Source organism: Octopus sinensis, linkage group LG4 (genome assembly GCF_006345805.1).
Source record: "Octopus sinensis linkage group LG4, ASM634580v1, whole genome shotgun sequence".
In the NCBI taxonomy this organism is placed as follows: Eukaryota; Metazoa; Mollusca; class Cephalopoda; order Octopoda; family Octopodidae; genus Octopus; species Octopus sinensis.
The window spans coordinates 101,448,514-101,466,430 of NC_043000.1; the positions used below are offsets into that span (position 1 = coordinate 101,448,514).

The 17,917-nt window shown below is 35.3% G+C and overlaps 1 protein-coding gene and 1 long non-coding RNA gene across 2 annotated transcripts in view; both read left to right on the forward strand.

Moving 5' to 3' along the window:
• The window catches only part of LOC118763051, a 23,748-nt gene extending 11,431 nt beyond the window's left edge, over positions 1–12,317 (forward strand). The window contains exons 2-4 of the long non-coding RNA XR_004998802.1: positions 3,224–3,231; positions 4,365–4,367; positions 12,307–12,317. This is a non-coding gene — a long non-coding RNA (uncharacterized LOC118763051). The remainder of the gene's footprint in view (positions 1–3,223; positions 3,232–4,364; positions 4,368–12,306) is intronic.
• LOC115210886 (beta-1,4-N-acetylgalactosaminyltransferase bre-4) overlaps positions 1–17,917 on the forward strand; it is a 969,826-nt gene that overhangs the window by 538,331 nt on the left and 413,578 nt on the right. The gene's annotated exons all lie outside the window — the stretch shown is intronic.

The window sequence follows — 17,917 nt, forward strand, 5'->3', positions numbered from 1 at the left end:
CTCTATCTTTGCAATGTTACAAGAAGGAAAGGAGGGAATACATCTTAATGGATCAGCTTGACTATTTAACCATCAAATGTTCACGAAAATTTTAAACTACTCCTGAATCTGAGATTGAGCATTAGCAACCTCACATATATAGGTGTAAACCACAATTCAAGCAAAGTTCTTGATTTTTAAAAAAAAATTCTTTTTTAGAACCAACCAATCAAATTTATGGTGCTACATGATTGCCACCTTCATTGTTATTTAACCCTAGGCCAGCTCAGATTGAGCAGACCTATGATCAAAGGTGTTCCAATCACAACTCACCTGTACAGATAATCTAAAACCTCATTATTTAGACAATGTGTCTTTTCTAATATAATCTTTTCTACTATAGGCTCAAGGACCGAAATTTTGGGAAAGGGGAATAGTTGATTACATCAACCCCAGTATTTCACTGCTACTTAATTTATTGACCCCGAAAGGATGAAAGGCAAAGTCAACCTCAGCAGAATTTGAACTCAGACCATAGCAACAGGCGAAATACTGCTAAGCATTTCATCCAGTGTGCTGACGATTCTGCCAGCTCACTGGCTTACTCTTTCTGATATAATAAAATGTGATCGAAGTAGATTTCAATGCTATGTTTAGCAAATTTAGTAACCACTTAGAAACCTTCCTTGTTGCTTCAGCTGCTCTTGTTTAGGTCCAGGGTCAGTCCTTTTCAGGCAGATATGGGATCAAAGATATTCCAGCTACTTAAGTTGCTTTTTATTTTCTTACCTAAGTATACCTAATCCAAGATCACATTAGACAATGTACCATTTTCTTAACATGAGAGGAAGGGTTGCAGGGAGATTTTCCAGGCGTCTCTGACTGGTTGAGTGACAGTGTAAAGACTGTCTCATAGATTTGTGTGCTGATATTTGTGAAAAAGAAGCATATTAAAGATGTATATTGTAATCTCAGTCCTAGAAATACACATCTTCCCTACTGCTCCACAAAAAGAACTTTAACAAACCCCACACGCCAATTTGTATATAAACATACATACACACATACATACATACATACATACAAACTAATACTCTAGTACACTTATACCCCAGTGGATTACTCCTCATTTGGACAATCACTATTTCCAAGGTTCTGCTATCCATGAAAAATATGAAGCCTGGATTTTATGTACACCATTCCCTAATTTTGGATTTTGAATTATAAATACACACACACACACACACACACACACGCATGTGTATATATATTATATATATACACACACACATGCATGTATATATATATATATGTGTGTGTATATATATGTGTGAATGCATATGTGTTTGTATATAAATATATATACTTCATTAAAAAGCAGCAAAAATATCACAAAAACTGTTACTCAGAGTTTCATGTTACTGTTCATCGGACAAATGGGTACATGAAACTGTGAGTAACAGTTTTTGTGGTATTTTTTCTGCTTTACAATACTGCTGGTATTCAAGTACTATTTTCTCCACGTTGTTTCGCATTTATGTGCTTACTCTTGTATCATCATCATCATCATCGTTTAGCGTCCGTTTTCCATGCTAGCATGGGTTGGACGGGTCAACTGGGTCTGTGAAGCTGGAAGGCTTCGTCAGGCCCAGTCAGATCTTGTATGTATATATATATATATATATATATATATATACATACATACATACATACATACACACACACAGCAAGTTTCCACACAGTTTTTGTCTACCAAATTTATTCATAGGGCATTGGTTGGCCCAGATCTATGGTAGAAAACACTTGCTGAAGATCCTGCAGAGTGGAACTGAACCATGAACCACATGGTTGCAAAAGCAAGCTTCTTATCCACACAGCTATGCTTGCACCTATGTATGTATGTAATGTGTGTGTGTGTGTTGGTATGTATGTATTTAGGATATTCTGTGACATTTTGGAAATAGAGTTTTAATCAGATTAATCTTTTCCAGCAATGATAAAAACTAATCTTTTTATTGCTTAAATAAATATTAGTCTAATTGTGAAGTGTCACAAAATATCATTTATAAAAAAAGAAAAACATTTTCGCAGCAAAATTTACTTTGAGGCCATACATTACCTAAACAGCAGCCTTCTACCCTCAGACCTTTCACTTTTCATCGTGCTATAAGTTTGTTCATAGAGGACTGACTGGAGTGGTGACCTATTACAAAACACATCAACCGCAGTAAAAACATTATAATGTCTATAGCTTGACCAGTTTTTGTCATAAAATAACACTAGTATCTAAAATAATTGTGACAGAAGCAGTATTAGTGCCAAGCGGCAATCTTTATATCCAACTTAATGTGGATGCTTTTTAGGACAACAATACTGCATTATGGGAGGTTCTCTCTGGATAAATAACGCAGTATTTTGTGTTCTAGCAAAGCATCCACATTAAGTTGAACATTGTTTTCTGTTTGGTTTTCTTTATAAAGAAAACCTATTTTCAAATGATGCTCTAATGCCCAATGTTATTTGTCCTCTACTGTTAATATTTTACTCTTTCTCTGACACTCAACTCTTATTTGTCTTTTATCTTGACTGTTACTCTGATGTTTCTACTTGTATGCTGATACTCAGCACTATGTGTCCTTTATTCTTATCATCTTTACTGATGATATTCTAATACTCCACATTCCACATTGCTCTCTATCTATCTTTACTTTTACTGTGATACTCAATAATATTTGATATATATATATATATATATATATATATATATATATATATATCACTAGAAATAAGTGTTAAAACTTTTGTAGCTTCATGACTGCATGAAAAGCACATTTATATATACTGACAGAGTAGATAACTGCCTCATGAGCAAAGCTAGAACCATACAACTATAGGAATTTTTACTCTTATTTCTAGCTATAACCGTACTTTTAGCACCCACATTCACAATTAGTGACAACTAATTTTTTTCTATATGGTTTTGTATTGTGGCTAGCTGCTTATATTAATTTCTATCTATTTGTCTGTCTGTCTCTGTCTCTGTCTGTCTGTCTCTCTCTCTCTCTGTATATCTGTATATATATAAAGTGACTGGGTTCCTTTCGAACATTGGGCCTCATGGAGGCAAAGTGGCTGAATTCCTTTTGAGTGATGGGCCCCACAGAGGCAATGACCAAGACCTTTGGCATTATATTGTGCTTGAGAAGAATACCCATCATGCTGAACAAAATCACAGTTGTGGCAGATACCAGTGTCACACATACTGGCACAAGTGCCAGTGGAATGTAAACACACCCTGGTGGCATGTAAAAGCAGCCATTACATCCTTGGAGTGGTTAGCATTAGGAAGGGTATCCAGCCATAGAAAACCATACCAAATCAGACTGGAGTCTGGTGCAGCCTTCCAGCATGCCAGCCCATTCAAACCAGCCAACCCATGCCAGCATGGACAACAGATATTAAATGATGGTGATGATGATGATGATGATGATGATAATATATGGGTCAAAGCAGTTTGATTCAAACTGTTTTGATCCATACATGTAATTCCCAATAAATGTGTTGAGTGCCCTTCTTTTGTTTGTCTACACACACACACAGAGCTACCTTATACCTTTGCCATTGCTCTGATTCTTAGCGCTATTCTTCTTCTATCTTTACTGCCACTCCGGCTGGTATCCAACATATTTGAATTTATAAATGAAACTTTCTGAGACATAGAGACTGCCAATAAAACTTTTAAGAGTAAATTAATTTTATTATTGTCAATTATATTACTTTAATACAAAGAGTTTTTTTCCTTTATTTGTTTAATAATAGTTTTGGTGGTACTGGTGGTAGTGGAGGTAGTGGTGGCGGTGTTGTTGTTGTTGGTGGTGGTGGTAACAGCACTAGTGGTTTGTGAATTGATCAATGACCAAAATGGTTCAAGAACCAAGTGTTTATGTGAAGTCAGGCCATTATTGTTTTTGTTCTTGCAAAGAGTTGAATTTATAATCTTATTGACAAGCCTCTTTACTTTATCTCAAAAGACAATAGACATGTTGTTACAAAATTAGCTATTAGAAGGAGCATCTTTATTGATCCTCTTCATTTAAGACAATATTAATATACAATTATATTATAACATCATCATCATCAAGATAAAAAAAATACAACAGCTGCTTAATAATCTCTAAGCATTTAAAGCAAACTTGAGCTAAAGTTATTTGCTTTTATATACATTTTACTTATAAATGATTTATATTCAGTTATTGTTTGTCAAATTTATATATATTTACTGTTATTTAATCTGGATTCAGCACTGATTGAATAGTGGGATAATCAGGGACATTCCAACCATGCCCATCCTGGTTTTCTCTAGCATCTACAACTGCAATATCCAGTGTGTTTTTTAAAGATAGCAGAGAATAATTTTAAAAAAGATTTGATTACTACTTCTGGACGAAACAGACGACCTCATCATGACTCCCTCATTGATTCAGGTTCTCTCTATTTGATAAAGTAGAGTTTTGAATAGACTAGTTTCTTTACTTATTCAAGTTGATAATCAGATGTCTTATATTTTCGCTGCTGTCGAGATGTATCGTTAACTTAATGAACAAATAGATTGTTTCTTTATTCTCTTTATTCTTCCTACTTGCGAATAATACAACAGGCTTTCTTATTTCTCTCCCTTTAGAGCTTAAATTAATTTTATTGACACTGGCAGATGTTTGACAAGTCTCAGTTATCATTGAGGAACTCTAGTAAAGCACTATCAAGACTAATTAGCTCTCAGATTAGTGATTTCTTACAGAACCCATAAGCTACAAGCATCTGTTTCTTGCCATAATAGAACAAATATCTATGAAAGCAATGACAATCAAGATGAGAAAGAAGACACATAAGATAGGAGTCCCACAAGGTTGAATCCTATCACCTGCTTTCTTCAATCTATGTATGTTAGACACATCTACACCAACCACCACCACCACCACCACCACCACCACAACAACAACAATAACAAATTTCATGATATATGCAGGTGCGATCACACACTCTATAAAGAAAACCCCTTCAGTCATGAAAAACCATGGGTTTGCACTTAGAAAGTTCCCCTCCAAGGCACAAGCCTGGGCAAGGTTGTTTATGGAAGACCAGCAATCACCCATGCATACCACTCTCCCCTCTCCGTGCCACCAATGTTATCCAAGGGAAAGGCAAAGACCGATACAGCTTGGCACCAGTGACATTGCAACTCATTTCTACAGCTGAATGAACTGGAGAAACAGGACAATAAAGTGTCTTGCTCAAGAACGCAACACATTGTCCAGGTCAGGAATCAAACTCACTACCTGACACTCTAACCACTGAGTCATAACCCATATGAATTCTGAGAGTACTATAATTTCAGTCATACCTATGGTGTTGTATGTATTCAACACAGCCCCTACCCCACAAAAAAACCCCTTTTTACAATAGATCCAGCTGTACACAATCTAACACCCAATATACACATTATATACTGTACCCCTCCCTGCCAAAAAGCAAAAAACTCCAAAATACCAGGCCTTACTTTCAACACCAACCTAACATAGACCAAACATGGCAACACTGAAACAAAACCATACATACTGCTTAATACAGTTAACCACCATGAAGCCAGCTTGCATAACTGTTTTTGGCTCTGATACAATATTCTTGCATTGAAGTGCTCACATAGAAATTAAACTTTCGCTTTAATCTTTATATATAAAAGAGAAGTTGTGTGTCTATCTGCTACGATTTAGATTCCTAACTACTCCCACATTTTGCGGTGCAGTTTAACCAAAAGCGGGTATCTTATAGTCGTGATTCATATCGAGCCCTTCTGGGTATTAGCGCGTGTCTACGATGAGTCTACGATTTAAAAAAAAAATTTACCATCATTTTTTTCCATTTTAATGCATTTTTTCGCTATTATATAAGGGAAGTAACTCTCTAAAAATGTCTACGATGTGTCAACAATTAAAAAAAAAATTTACCATAATTTTTTTTCCATTTTTAATGCATTTTTTTGGCTATAACTCTCTAAAACTACTTATATAGTTATTTCCCTTACAAACCCGAGCAACGCCGGGCGATACTGCTAGTTCTAGATAAGAGCCTCTTTTGCTAAGACAATATGGCTTTTGTTAAGAAGCACTCTTGGCAACCCATAGTTTCAGGTTCAGTCCCAATGTGTGACGCCTTGGAAAACTGTCTTCTACTATAGCCCCATACCTCCCAATGCCTTGTGATTTAATTTGGTAGAAAGAAACTGTGTGAAGCCTATTGTGTGTGTGTGTGTGCACGTGTTCATCAACCCACCACTTGACAACTGATGTTGGTTTATTTACATTCCCAATTCAGCAAAAGAGACTGAAATGTAGAAAAATAAGTACCTGTGTCAATTTGTTTGACTATATCCTTCAAGGTAATGCCCCTGTGTGGCTGTAGTCCAATGACTGAGACAAGTAAAAAATAAAAGAAGATACAATAATTATTATGACAAAGAAAAACATTGGTATCTTAACCCTTTCGCATTCAGATCATTCTGTCGAATGTAAAGCTTATTTTTACACATTGGTTTGAATTAATCATGTAACTCTCAGCTTTGAGAATTCAATAATTTGATTGATGCACTTCTAGAATGACATTGTAGAGTAGGTGTGAGAGATCAAATCTGGTTGGTTTAAGCATAAAACAGATAGAATATTCGGGCTGCATACAGCTGGTTTAAATGCTAAAGGGTTAATAATCCCCAACCACTGAAAGCAAACTTGAACTAGAATTACTAGTTTTTATATACATTTTACAAATAGAAACACTACTCTTTTACTTGTTTTCAGTCATTTGACTGCGGCCATGCTGGAGCACCGCCTTTAATCGAGCAACTCAACCCCGGGACTTATTCTTTTGTAAGCCCAGTACTTATTCTATCGGTCTTGTTTGCCGAACTGCTAAGTAACGGGGACATAAACACTCCAGCATCAGTTGTCAAACAATGCTAGGGGGACAAACACACACACGTATATATATATATATATATATATATATATATATATATATATATACATACATATATACGACGGGCTTCTTTCAGTTTCCGTCTACCAAATCCACTCACAAGGCTTTGGTCGGCCCGAGGCTGTAGTAGAAGACAGTTGCCCAAGGTGCCATGCAGTGGGATTGAACCCGGAACCATGTGGTTGGTAAACAAGCTACTTACCACACAGCCACAGTTGTAGTTTGTTTTCTTTTTACTAAACCCTTCCAAATTTTTAATTCTTAAGTTTTTCCCAAAATCAGTTAAAATGCACTGGTACTTTTGCATAAAAAAATATGGTCAAACAAGTGTTAAAAGAACTCATGACTTCCAGACGAAACTAACAAAAAGAAATACTTGTCACTATATAGGGGAAAATATAATGGTCTTCATTCTACAGATCCAAGAATACATGTTTCCTGTCTGGCCCTCAGTTGCTTCACACACAAACATGAAAAAACTACAAACCACATGAAATATAAAAAAAAAACAACAAAAAACAAAAGACAAAAGACACAAAAATAGCTTTAAATTGCTCCAGGCTTTTTCTTGAGATGCTTCAGTAATGTGATGCGTGATTATGGAGTAACAATCAATTTCAGCAAATAAGATGGTAATTATAAAACCATTATCACACTTACTAGTTCCTGTTAATTAGCAGTGGTGGTGGGAGGAGCAGAGAAAAAGAAACGGCATTTACCATAATGTTGATCAGTCAAGTGCTGGTATCACAAACCAGACAAAAAAAAAAAAGAGACAAAACGATGTGAAGCACTGTAAACTATGTCCTAAGTTCTCGCCATTGTATGTAACTGTCTGTAGAGCTTAGGCCACAATAACACATACACACACACATGTGTGTATGTGTGTGTATATATATGCTCACACATATATGCATATATATATATGTATATATATATATATATATATATTATAATAAATTAGAGACAAAACCACTATTATGCAAATCAAACAAAGAAAGACTGGCTTAAGTCTTTCTTTGTTTGATTTGCATAAAAGTGGTTTTGTCTCTAATTTATTATAATATAATATTTTACTATAAAATTGGATTCAATCTTAAATCTGATTTTTCCTTGTAAATTTGGATTTATTCCCTAATATTTATTTATATATATATATATATATAAAATACAAAAATGGGACAAAAACACAAAACATCTAGACAGCTAGGTGAAACAAACAAAGGAAAACAAAATATCCAGACAGATGATACAAGGAAAACAAGGACAGATATATATATATATATACACAATATATATGTATGTGAATAGGCATAGACATGAATGTGTGGTAAAGAAGTTTGCCTCCCAATCACATTTTATAATTTTGGGTTCAATTCCACCTCATGGCACCCTGGGCAGGTATCTCTGCATTCAGCCCTAGGTCAACCTTGTGAGTAGCATTGGTTGACAGAAACTAAAAGAAGCCCACCACGTTTGAAGATCTGTCTATGTGTATATGAGTGCATGAGCATGAATTTGTGCATGTTTGTATCACGTTGTCATGATGTTGTGTGATTGCCATTGTCTGTCATAGAAGCAGTGTCATTCATTTCCAAAATTCTAAGGAAACATGCCTGATCATGAGGAAACATTAACCTTGCTTGGAAACAGGAAACAGCCATAGAAAAACCAGCCTCTATAAACTCTGAGTTTATTGAATGTTAAAATGATGATGATGATAATGATACACATATCACACACACACACACACACATGCATTCACACATATGGACAAATATGCATGTGTACAGTTCAGTTTGTTGTCCACTTGTGTTAGTTACTTAATGGCTAATGTCCAATGTGGCTTCTAAAATTAGACATTCCAAAAATAACATGTGAAGATTGTCCAAGAAAAGCAGATTGATAATCCTCGTGAAAATACTGATGCAATGTCTGCCGGAGAAAGGTAATTAATGCTTCTCAATGCAAATGATGATATAGTCTGTATTTATAATAGATTTGTAATGTCAGTGCTATCAGCCAAAACCATAGAATTTACAATGCAACATGCAAGTAGCTTACTCTGCAGTAATGTGACTGATGTAAAGTTTGTCAGTAGAGAACTAAAAGAGAAGTTCAATTACTACTCTCTTTAAAATATGGTAATTCACTTGTAAAAGAATAGTTCTTTCATCTTATTTTGTTGCTGGTAAATAGTTGCATGTCTTATTGCAGTCAGAATATGGAATTCGATAGTTTAGTATGAACTGTGGTATAATTGACAAACAGTATTGTTTTTTCCTTTCCTCCTCCCTTTGTGTTATTACCTTAATCTGCTCTACTACAAATTCTGAAAGTTACCGACAATGGTCTCAGATTGGAGATGCTGTAGCAGACTAGCGAGGATAGCTGAATTACGTCCCTTTGCTAGTAAATGCTACCAGATACCGCCTGACTGGCCCTCGTGCCGGTGGCACGTAAAAGCACCCACTACATTCTTGGAGTGGTTGGCGTTAGGAAGGGCATTCAACTGTAGAAACCTTGCCATAACAGATTGGAGCCTAGTGTAGCCTCCTGGCTTGCCAGTCCTCAGTCAAACCTACCAACCCATGCCAGCATGGAAAGCAGATGTTAAATGATGATGATGAGACAAACAATATATGTATAATATTACATACACACACACATGCATGTATACATGAGTGAGTATGTGAGCATGCTTATCTATCTATCTATCTATCTAATTCTCATGTGAGGAAGGCATTGATATTTCTAAGGAATTCATATGATTTCCGTCTTTTTCCGTCTAATCCTTCCCACACCCCCAACAGAATTTATATGAGCCTGTACTGTTATTTGTAAAGATATTGGGCACTTCTTACTCGTATCCCAGATACTCCTTGACAAAGACTTATTAATGGGCTGCTTTGTGTTATGCCTATGCTGGTTTATGGAAAATCTACACTGCTCTGTATTCGGCTATAGCATACTGGTCCACTATACTTATTTCAATAGTATTACATTTCCATTCTTGTAACAGTATTTTCTTTCTGTGTTCTAATGACATCTATTTGAATCATACGGAGCCATTCATATAATAGCAGCTTTCTGTAAAGAAAATTTAGGGGTGCTTATATATGTACACACACCTACATGCATACACACAAATACATATGCACATAGAAATAGATGCGTAGACACATAAGGATACTAGCAGAAAAATATATGTTTGGTCCCAAAATTATGTTCATGACTGGAGGGGTTTGCGCATCAAAGTAATAATAGATGATATATTTATAACTATCATTTGATATTTTATGATCACAAATATCTGTGTATATACATACATATGTGTGTATATATATATATGTATATATATATATATATACATATACATACATATATGTATGTATATATATATATATATATATATATATATATATATATATACATATACCTATATATATACCTATATATATACATCTACCTATACACACACAATATATACATTCATACTTCTGTTATTCTCTTTTTGATAGAGAGTATTATCATAGGCTGAATTTCTCTGAAAGTTTTGGAGGCACAATGTACGTATACATGTATGTATATATATATATGTATGTATACATAAATGATATATACACATATAAGTGATATAAATGTGTGTTTTTCTGTGTGTGTATATATATATATATATGTGTGCGTGTGTGTGTGTGTGTGTGTGTATATGTGTATGTATGTATATCTATCTATATATATTTATGTATGTGTGTGTGTAAGAGAGAAATAGACTGGGAGAGAAACACACACACACGTGCACACACATACATAATAATTCAGATAACAAAAAAGACAACAATGAAATCTAAAACTACAGCTAAAACTATGAATGTGTGGATCAGACATGAACAATAGCCTTGCTGTCCATTTTCAGTGGAATGAAAGGCTATAAAAATCCAAGTATTATGAAAAATTATTCTAAAATCATTAATATGAATGGTTTATAAAAATATCAATTACATCTTAGTTTTATTTTGTTTTCGTTCAACATATTACATTATCACCTTCACACCAACCGTTAGGAAGCCAAGGGTTACACAATGTAACAAGACAGAATTAATTAAATTAGTGTGGATTTATGTGTGTGCATGCGTATGTATATATGTGTGTGTGTATGTGTGTATATGTGTGTTTTTTGTAGAAAGTATTGAATTGATGGAATCGTTAGAGAATCAGGTGTCATCCCAGTCTAGCGACCTCTTAGCCTTCTGTGACAATGATATGGCGAAGATGTTGACAACAGGATGTTGGATAAGTGACAAGGTGGAAGAGTCCTAGACCAATGACTTGATGGTTACTGCAGTGAAGTGGAAGATTTGTGCCATGAGACAATGCTTGGTCATCAACTGGCAAGTGAACTGCTATTCTGGGGCAGTCCCCATTGTCAACCTTACTCTTTGTAATCTTGTACAGCACTTGGTAGTTGCCATGGGGGTCCAAAGAGGCAGTCTGGTGGTGACACGAACTGCTTTACTTCCAAGTACATTAACACTTTTGTTACCAACCCGGCTGAAACCACCTCTGGGTCTGAGTACAAATGCCTTGTTTTCAACAGTTTTGAATTAAAATCTTCTACCAAACCTTAGTCACAATTTATGTTCCTAACACTAGCTTAATGATAACTAAGTTATTTTACTAAATTCTTTGTTATATTTAAAGTAATTGAAAGAAACACAGAGTATCTCAAAATAAATACAGTAATGAAAGGGTTAAGCCCTCTGGAATTCCCTTCCTGCTCATATCTTTCCTGCTGGTGTTGATTTATAGAAGTTCAAATAGAACATCAATAGTATCCATCTCACAGTATATGGGGGTCTGCAAAGCCATGTAACCTGCCCCCAGCAAGTGGGGAGAAAAAAAAAACAAAAAACAAAGGCTTTTGAACACAAGCATCCCATCCAATTTAGTCTTTATTTAGATTTAGGCATCATTACGTAATTAAGACGCTCACTTAGCAACCATGTGATTTCAGGTTCAGTCCTACCATATGGCACCTTGGGCTAGTGTCTTCTACTATCACTGGTTCAGTAATAATGTTTACTTAGGGGGTGCAAACTCAGGTCCAACATATTTTGGAAACAAGATTTTATTGTTTTTGTTATTTTTTTGGGGGGGGGAGGGGCTCCACTGACCCCCATATTTTTACTGCATTTTAAACTAAATACATGACATTGGCGACCAAATTGGAGCAATGACAATGAACTTTATACCATGATCTCTCAGGGAGCATCATAAGGAGATTCAGTTTCTGAATAGACACTTAAATGGGGACCCACTGAACCCATCTATTTTTACTGCATTTACTTCACCCCTACATGTATTGATTAAACTATGATCAGCACCAGTCCTTGGCACATTTGCAGAAATAAGTTTTATTACACAAGTGTAGAGGGCCGAAGGCTTCAAAGGTGCTTCCATAGGAATCAGCAAGATTGCTGCCCGAAGGGCAGCTTCAAGGCTAGTAATATAAATATGTGTATGTATGTATGTTTGTGTTTATCCCCACCACCACTTGACAGCCAGTTTTGGTTTGTTTCTATCCCCATAACTTAGCAGTTCAGCAAAAGAGACCAATAGAATAAGTACTGGAGTCAATTTTATTTTTACTAAAACCTTTCAGTGCAGTGCTCCAGCATGGCTGCAGTCCAATGACTAAAACAAGTAAAAGATAAGCGATAAAAGATCTCTACAACCATATTGCCCCTTGTCTATTTTTTGTCTTTTAAGTCAGTATGATTTAGCTTGAGGGAGATTTGTCTGCTGTTTCTAACATACAGACCAACTCCAGAGAGGCACCCTCACTCGATGGCTAAATATCAATTGTGTGTAATTATTTCAGGAAGAGTTATAGGTCGTATTCTTGTGTTCTTTAATATTCTTTATTTATGCATTTATGTATATATTCTGATGTACACTGTGATTCTAAGTTTCACTTCTATTTTCTCTTTTTAGGTAAGTTTCTTTTATTTCTGATATTGAAATCATCAAACTTACAAAATATGAAACATAAAAACAAGCAAAAAAAAAAAAAAAAAAAAAGCCAACGAGTAAGTAAATAATTTTTTTATTATTTTTTTTATTTTGACTTATATTTTGATTTTTGTAGTTTTTATTTATTTATTTATTTATTTGTAGTTTCATATAAATCTCCATTTCTGAATTATATTTAGAGAATGAAAAAAAGGAATAAAAATAAATATAATCACAAGATCAAGGGGGTTGGAACAAAAAAAAATACAAGCAAGATTAAAAGACTGTTGAGAATTTCAGATTTAAGTATGTCGTTACCATCTATATTATATCATTTGAACATGAATTAATCTCTTAGGTAAAGTGACATTGTACTAGTTGACTCTGTGTGTGTGTGTGTGCATGTGTGAACACGTGTGTTTGTGTGTGCATGTCTGTGCATACATGTGTATAAACATATAGATGCATAGATATATATTTCAACATGTCAATTTATGTGTGTGTGTATGTAATGTATGCATGTTTGTATGCATAGATGTATTCTTCAATATATACCAATCTGTTTGCATATACATACATGTGTGTATGTATGTATATATGTATGTGTGAATGTGTGTGTGTGTGTGTGCGTGTGTCTATATAGTCACATACAGATATGGATGTGTGTGTGTGTATATATATATATATATACACACACATGTATACACCCACATGCATATATACACATATATAAACATGTATATATTTGTGTGTGTGCATATATATATATGTACACACACACACACATATATATATATATAAAGAGAGAGAGAGTGAGATATGTGTGTGTGTGTGTGTGTGTGTGTGTGTGTGTGTGTGTGTGTATGAGTATAAACAAAAAAGTGGCTCAGAGAAATAGCTGAGGGGCTAGTGGCTTGAGTTTGGGCAAGAAAGATAAATAAAAGTATATCAAAATACGAGACAAAATAAATTCTTGGTTTATTTAAACATTGTTGAGTAAAGTAAACAAATGCCTTGAGGCATTGACCATCAACTCGAAATGAGAAAGGGAGATAATCTTAAAAAACAGGGTGAAGATGTGCTTTTCATGGTTGCTTAGCCTGCTAGAAATAGCAACTGAATCTCCTTCAGGTGGTATTGTACTGACTAAAAATTGATAAAGTCCTTGCATAAAGTATTTTTAGTTCTTGACCACAGCATGTCTGGTGGTTTTGAAGTTTACTTTACAATCACATCTCAGATTCAATCGCATAGTATTTACCAAAAGCTTGAAGCCGGCCCTAGCCTTGTGACAGAAAACAGAAAATGGGTGGTTGAAACTGTGCAGAAGCCTGTCAAATATATTGATAGATTTTTATGGCCTTTCACCGATGTGGGTGCTGTACTGTACCATAAAAGAGGGAGTAAATTGCCCCTTCTTTCAGTAGAGTGGGGTGACACCTTGGGAGAGTGCTAGAAAACCCTTAGCCTCCTGTGCCAAGGATACAGTGAAGACATTGATAACAGGATGTTGATAACTGACAAGGTAGAGGAGTCTTTGACCAATGGCTTGAAGGTTATTATAGTCAAGCAGAGGATCTGTGGCATCAGACAATGGCTTCCTTCTCAAGCCATGCCTAGCTCATAAGGGCCGGTTTCCCGGTTTCCTTGGCATATAGGTTCCCCACCTGGACGGGATGCCGGTCTGTTACAGGTGAGCTTCAAGATGCAGAAGGAAAGAATGAGAGATAGTTGTGGCGAAAGAGTAAGCAGAAGTTCGCCACTACCTTCTGCCGGAGCCATGTGGAGCTTAGGTATTTCACTCATAAACACACACATCACCCAGTCTGAGATTCGAACCTGTGATCCCTTGACCACAAGTCCACTGCTCTAACCACTAACCCATGTACCTCCACAGACAATGGCTGGGCATCAACTAGCGAGTGAGCTGCTACTGCGGGGCAGCCTCATCGTCGATCATGCTCGTTGCACTTTTGTACACTTGGTACCTGGCATGGAGGTCCAGAGAGGCAGTCTGGCAGGGGGAGTGACACCAACTGCCTTACTTGCCATCCTAAGACATTTTGTTTGGAGAAGTCTGAACAGAACAGCCAATATCAACCTATGATGAACAGCTGCTGCTGATCTAGAATTGAATGGTCCAGCATTATCACACACCCTGTCATGCTGATTCTACTTGAGAATTATGTTAAGGATACATATATATCTGTGGAGTACTCAGCCACTTGCATACTAATTCAATGAGCAGGTACTTTAGAGGGTCAAATAACTAAATATCCATTGTTGAAATTGATGCTGATCTTTTTCTCATTTTAGTTATACTTATGAGGAAATATATTGACTCATGACTGGAATGTGTTTGAACATAGCTAGAATTGACCTGTGGTTAAACAACAACAACAACAGCAACACTAACAACAAGAGCTTAAAGCTGTTTTAGTTTCATCATTTGATCACATTTACTGTTAATATTCATCACCATTGTCACTTTAAGGTCCTTTTGCCCCATGCTTACCTGCATCTGACAGAATTCATTCAGGCAGATTTTCTATAATTAAATGTGCTTCTATAATTAAATGTACTATCATTGCCTATCATCACCTGTTTCCAAGTGAGGAATCATTTTCCTCATAGCCAAACATGTTTCTATGGAAGCTCGGAAATGAATGACACTGTTGGTGTGGCAGCAACATTTGTTTGTAACTCTTACGCTATATCAAGACAAGGAAATACAAATGTACACACACATGCATGGTGGGATTCTTGCAATTTCGATCTGCCAAATCTACTTACTTACAAGGCTTTGGTCAGCCTGAGATGAGCAGAAAAACATTTGCCCAAGGTACCACACAGTAGGACTGAACTTGAATGCAGAGATATTGAAAAATGAACTTCTAAACCATACAGTCATGCCTACACTTCTGGCTATACCTGTGCTTATGAAGGTAAAAGGTGTTAATGAAAAGTAAGCGTAACATCATTAGCTTTATTAATGCTAAAGTGTTAAGTATACAACAACACACTTGTTTACTTATAAAACATTTTAGAAGTTGATACATTACACTAGCTAATGGTCAAGTAGTCATCTAGTCAAGCCTTTGAATACTGGAGTGTCGTGAAATATATGCTAACAGGTTGTGAATTAGATAGGCAAATATTGTGTTAGCCAGTCTCACTGAAGCTGAAAAACAGAAGCTCAAGGTGTTTGAAATGCTAAATTATTTGTAGCTAGCTGAATAGAATACAACACAGCATGTTTATGGCTTTGATTATATACTTTGTAAATATTTTATTTCCTATGTCACAGAAAATGTCATAAACCTAATTGTAAAGTAATACATTACTGTATACTTTAATTAGAATTCACCCTTAAAGCACCAAAGGACACCAAATAATTTCATGCTTTAGAAATTCTTGCTATTTGCTTACAAGACTGTATATAAATAAGCTAATCAAAAACAATATTTTATTTGAATTTTTTCTTTTTTTTTGTATTTTATTTTAATTTGTGGAAAAATTTTGAAATAGTTGCAAGGAGTATTCAGCTATGTTTGCATCACTTCTGTATTGAAATTGATCACAAAAATATGGCTGATTTTTGAAAATGTTTTGTTTACAATGACATACAGAGTCTTGATGTTTCAGGTTCAATACGACCTTCAGTAACTGTTTTCTGACATAGCGTTATAGGTTTCCCAAAGCCTTGTGAATGGAATTTGGTAAACAGAAACTGCAGAAGCCTGTACCTTTGTGTGTGTGTGATTGTGTGTGTGAGTGTAAGTTTGTATTCAGTAACTCTAAATAAGAACCGACTCCACTCATTGGGACATGTCCAACATGTTTGCATGAAAAGCAGATGTAAACTGATGATGATGATGATACCTTAGCATGATCACAGTACCTGTGTATCAAATGAATATACCATGAGGTATTTGGTTCCTTCCCCAATTTCTTGTTTATATTTATGACAGCTTTGCTTTCATTCATATAAGATTGTTGCTTTTGCTGTGGCTGCTGTTTAGTCCCAAGTCAAATCTGATCAAGCATGCTTCTGATTAAAGACATTCCAGTCATGACCATCCCATTGTGTACAGGAATATTGAGTACTTAGTTATTTTCAATGAACAAAAACGGAAAGACAATGTCCAACCATGCCATTTACAACGTATGTTAGCAATAATTGGCTTTATGAGATACAGTTAGCTGCTAGGCTTACCTCAATAACTTAAACTGTCTTAATAGCTTAAGTATAATTATTTGAAGCTATACAAATGAGAAAAACAAAATTGAATCATTAACAATTAACCATGAAGCACATATGTTTTAGTCAAACATAAACGAGACGTTGCAATATTACTAATGTCTTATACATACAAAAAAAAAAAAAAGAGAGAGAGAGAAAGGAAAAAGAAAAGAGGCATTAGTGATATCAGTGAAACAAAATTGCTTTAATTGGGAATCGAAGTGGACAGTGTCAGCACACACTCAGAGAGTCCTGCCTGAAAAACTATCTATTTCAGTAATAAATGGCTAGTATATAATTGATATATTTCAGGATTAATAGCAATATTAACAAAAGCTGCTTTATATCCTTACTCACTCTTGTATGTTTAATTCAAATTCACAAACGATTGAAGGGATACTCGTAACAATAAGGGTAGAAGTCTTATAGATATACAATAATTCAGTTACAGTAAGTTGCTTCCGTTTATTTTTTCCTTGCTTTCTTTTCTCTGTATTCATGAAGATTTTTTCCTGGAATTCCTGTGTGTGTGATTTCTTTTGAAATGACATCTTATTCCTGTCTTTTATGTTCCATTTTCATATTTTATTTTCCACCTGCTAGCATAAATTTAATGGTTCGTCAGAGTTGGGTATTCAGTAAATGCTTTACCAA